The 4,916-nt window shown below is 24.9% G+C and overlaps 1 long non-coding RNA gene across 1 annotated transcript; it reads right to left on the reverse strand.

Annotated features, from left to right (window-relative positions):
- Positions 1–823: 823 nt before the first annotated feature.
- LOC136090230 (uncharacterized) lies at positions 824–3,376 on the reverse strand. The gene is made up of 2 exons (XR_010643270.1): positions 3,165–3,376; positions 824–919 (listed from the first exon to the last, which is right to left on the reverse strand). It is a non-coding gene; the product is annotated as an uncharacterized LOC136090230 (long non-coding RNA).
- Positions 3,377–4,916: the final 1,540 nt, after the last annotated feature.

Raw genomic sequence — 4,916 nt, forward strand, 5'->3', positions numbered from 1 at the left:
CGAAGATTTTGCGCCGTTCTAGATAAACAGTTCCTTGTGCGAAAACTTCATTCAAAGTCGAGAATTAAAAGTTCATACATTCATTGAAAAGAATCACTCTTCATCGCAAGGTAAAAATTGTTTGCAGTATACAATTGATTATACATATTATTAATATCTTTAGAAATTATTTATGACTCCACAATCTTATGGTTTTTTTTCAATACGCTTTAGAGAACGACTCAACCACGTAAATCCTAGTTTATAATTTAATCTTTGATAAAATAATAAACTATTACAATTTTAACTATTAAAATTATAAACTATTTACAATTTTACCTTTGATAAAGTTATAACTCATGCGGCTATTTTATACAGCTCGAGTAACACGGTGAAAAGCAGTTTGATATAAATTTTTGACCTTGGATTTTAGACGGAAATTTATTACAAACGCTCTTACAAGCGAATTTTACAAGTTAATTTATCAAATAATCTTACAAGTTTATTTATCAATTAGTCAAACAAAAAATAATTTTGGCTAAACAGCATGCGGCTTTAGCAAAAAAGTGTTTGTATAAAATGTCAGAGGTCCCTGAGTTTAACAAGGCAACTTTAATTTAATTCAGGTTTAATTTTACAAAAAAAAAATTAGTTTGAACTCAATTTCATTTCTAATAAATATTAACAATAATAATAAAAATCTTTGTGATAAAATGTTATTAATTTTGCATATAAGTCTGGGAGAACATTAATGACATAATTAACTGTAGTTGGCTATGTTTCAAATAATAATTATAATTGATGAATAACAAATAAAGTGTGAAATATATAATACAAAAGAAGCTAATGTAATTTTGTTTATTTGTGCTTTTATATGTAGGTAATAGCGTTAGAATTAATAGCAGACACCATGACAAAGTGCGCCCAAAAACAGCCAAACCTAAATAAATAAAAAACATTTTCAAATTGTAATTCTTTTAATTAAACAAAACATATTAGCTTTTACTTATCTAAGCCTTATAATAATCTCATTATTTTAAGAGCAATAATTACAAAGTATTCCTTACATTGTTACATATCTTTAATTTATATAAACATCTTTTTTATTATTACTAATACTTTCTAACATTACTGATATCAATATGCATTAAGTACATTTTATTTAATGACTTTTCTTTTTCTTATTTATTATAAGTTACAAAATAAATTGTAGGTACTGCATAAAAAATTGAATATTTAAAAAGTTTATAAATAACACAAATAAGTTCTTTTGCTTAATATTAATTAAGTAACTTTAAACCCCAACTTTAAAAATTAAGTAACTTAAAAGTAATTTTGCTTAATAAATACACTTTTTTGCGACATAAATGTAATAATATAAGGCAAACACAAAATTTAGGTAAACACAATAAAACAAAAAAGACACTCGTTAAAAAACCAGTGCAGAAATATGAATAGATTATTCTTACAGCTGTTTATAGTTTTTCTATACAGCTTATACTTATATGAGACAAATGTATATCAATATTGTTATGGCAAGATTTGATAACTTATTATAATACCATTTGAGTAAAAAGTTGTTTCATTATAAACATTAAAAAAAAAAAAAATTTGAAACCAAAAAAAAACTTTTATTTACAACTTCACAACCCTGAACCCAACAAAGAAGTTTTTTTTAAATTGAAAGCCATAACCAGACTAAACCCTGAGCTAAACTCTAAGGGGCAGGGTTTTATTATTTGTTTCGTTAAAGACCTCTTTACAGACTTACTATTAAGAGCTTGAAATACAGATCTGCCATTAGTTCTAAGAAGTCTAAAAAATTTTGTAACAAAAATACTGAAGCACTAGTAACTTTATTTACAGTACTAAAAAGTCAAATCTTTTTAAATGCCTAATAACATAAAAATTGACTAAATCTCAGAGTGTTTGCTGATACCTAAAAATGATTTTTTGTATCATTTACAAGATCTCCCTAACTAAAGTTACTAAAACTTTAATTAGGGGATGTTAGACAATATTTTAAGGTGTGCTTCCCTGATCACCTGATTTAAATTTAAGTTATTAAAACTCAACTTAAGAAAAAATCATACTTTAATTCCTTTAGAAAAATGCTTTTCAATTAGAACCTATGTAGTCAAATGTAAGTCAAGAGAAGTTCATAAAACAATTTTGCAATTTGAATATTTTACATTATGTGTATGACTTACAACTTAATTAAGTTATGTAAGTTCAATGGAGTGCCATATTCCCTAATTTTTTAAAAATTTAATTCAATTTCCTTAACTCTTCCTTGATTTTAAAATAATCTGGCAAAGACGCTGTATCAGAAGGATTAAAAAAAAAAGTCAAACAAATAAAATTACAATAATGGTTTTCAATCCTAATAGAATAGACAATATGTACAAGTTACTTTGTTAGAGCAATTTACAATGATTTTCTGAATATCTAAATTTTTTTGTTAACATTCTCTAATTCTTTAATAAATTCTCTAATAAGGCAGACATTCTGCTTAAATTGATCCTCTAAAATGATAATAAAAACACTTTAAATTAAATAACCAAGAATAAAATATATTACTTCAATGCTTAACTATTACTAAAATTTACAATAATTTAACTGAATAATAATGATAAATCGGTATTTATCTGAATCTGAAATAAATAATATAAATACCTGAATCGGTATTTATATTATTTATTTCTTACTAAAATATTATGCTTGAAATTTAAGTAGTAATTACTTATGTATAAATATATAATCCGAAAAACTATGGTTTAAAAAAGTTAAAATCAATTTAAAAAAGTATAAAGACATTGCTTACTAAAATCTAATTGACCTGTTACATCTAATTTGTTTAAATTGATGTTATAAATTTTAAAGAAAAGCCAACGTATGTTTACTATAACAATATAAATATAACAATGTAACTATAACAATATATAATCAATTGATTTTAAGTTGTTAACCCTTTAATAATCTTAATATTTAATCCTATTAAGTTATAATCATAATATATAATAACTTTTACAACTATATAAAAAAAACAACTGCAAAAAGTAATAACGGCAAATAAGTATTGCAATTAACTTCTCGACAACTTAGCGATTAAAAACAAATATTAAAATAGTTAATTAAGTAACTGATTAACTTTATAGTTCAAAAATATAATAACAGATACGAACCTTTGCTATAAGCAAAACTAAAACAATCAGAATGTGAACGATTCAAAAGATTAAGTCAGATACGTCTACTGATACTACTCGCTCCTTGTTGTAAATTTAACATAAGGCTATGTAATAAAGCCAGATTGCGCACTGTTTAGAAAAAATCTATTTTACAGAATGACATAAAAATGACGTAAAGAAACGGTAAATATTGAACTTCAGTTAAGAAACCGTCCATAAATTACGCAATGCTAAATTTGTTTGAAAAAAAGAAGAGAACCTAAGCTCTTTTACAAGGCAATTTATATTAAATTAAACGCTATTTTGATTTTTTATTTAACTTAAATCTCTGGGAGAAAAAATTTTTGATTTTTTTGAAAACCTTCGCCCCTCCCGACTCCATTAGTGCATGACGTAGTTTAAAGACGATTCTTACGTCGAATTAAAAAACTGAAAAATTTGTAAAAACTTGATAAAAATTGTAAAAACCTTATATTTGACAATCTGTAATTTATGTTTTAAATGAAATGAAATACATAAAAACTTATCTTTGCTTTATACAACTAGATTTAATACAACTCTTCTTCTTATTGGATTTTAAATTAAAATTTCTTCGAGCTTTTTTTTATTTATACAGAATTTAGGAGAAACTTTTTGAACTTCTTTAGGATGTTGCTCAATCGAATTGTTTTAAATAAAATTAAAAAACGTCCTTAATTTAGACGTGATAATATATCAAAAAGCTAGAACTTTTACAAAGTGTTTAAACTATAAATATCTATAAAAAACGTTTTTTTCGATCAAATTTTAAATGTTTTCCACATCATAAGAAAAGTAAAAAAGACGCACACGTGGTTATTATAAAAAGAATTTAAATACGTCATCAATAAATAGAATAAAACTTTAAAGTTTGTTTTTAAAGATCGGGAAAGTATTGGATATATCAAAAATAGTTAAACTTTGTTCTACAAATTGGTTCATATACAAAATTTTTGTTTCTAAGTATACTGGGTTTAGAGAAATAAAATTTTAAAGATAGATAAAGTTAATTGTTTTACCACATGTAAGTAAAGCATAACACGTTATAAACATTGTGCTCGTAAATATTAAATAAGTTTATCTCCATAAATAACAATTTGGAATGAGTAAAACAAACCGTAAAATTAATTAAGCGGATAGCATGCTTCTGACCAGTGGCGGAACTTCAAATTTTGGACCCCCTTGCAAAATACTATTTACACCCCCACCACAAAAAAAAGTAATAATTTTTATCTAAATTTATTTATTGAAAAAACTGTTACACAACTGAAATTAAACAAATAAATTGCAGTTTATTTAAAATTGCAAATCAATGCTCCTTGATTTTAAATTGGCAAAATCTGTAATCACGTATTTGATTTCCATGGTGTTGGCTGTTTTTGCTTCGATTTCTAATATAGATAGGTTATGCAAATGTTCTTTGTCTGTAGAACTGCGTAAATAATTTTTTATTATCTTGTCCTCTACATTTGTTTAATGTCTTGATATTCTTTTCAAGCAGATTTAATGTTTCTTTAATATAAAGAAACATTAAATCAGGGATGCGGAGTCCCAAAAAGGACTCCGGATTTGAAAGTCACAAAAAGATTACTTCATCTTTATTTTTGGTATCCAGTAGCTATAAAAATATAAATAAGTTTATGAACTACTAATAGAAAAAAAACTAAGACTTTCAGGTTAGAGGAACAATCATTTTGTGAACCTGGAGTCCTTAGGTATAATGGCAGCAAT

This window comes from Hydra vulgaris, chromosome 13, assembly GCF_038396675.1.
Source record: "Hydra vulgaris chromosome 13, alternate assembly HydraT2T_AEP".
Classification (NCBI taxonomy): domain Eukaryota; kingdom Metazoa; phylum Cnidaria; class Hydrozoa; order Anthoathecata; family Hydridae; genus Hydra; species Hydra vulgaris.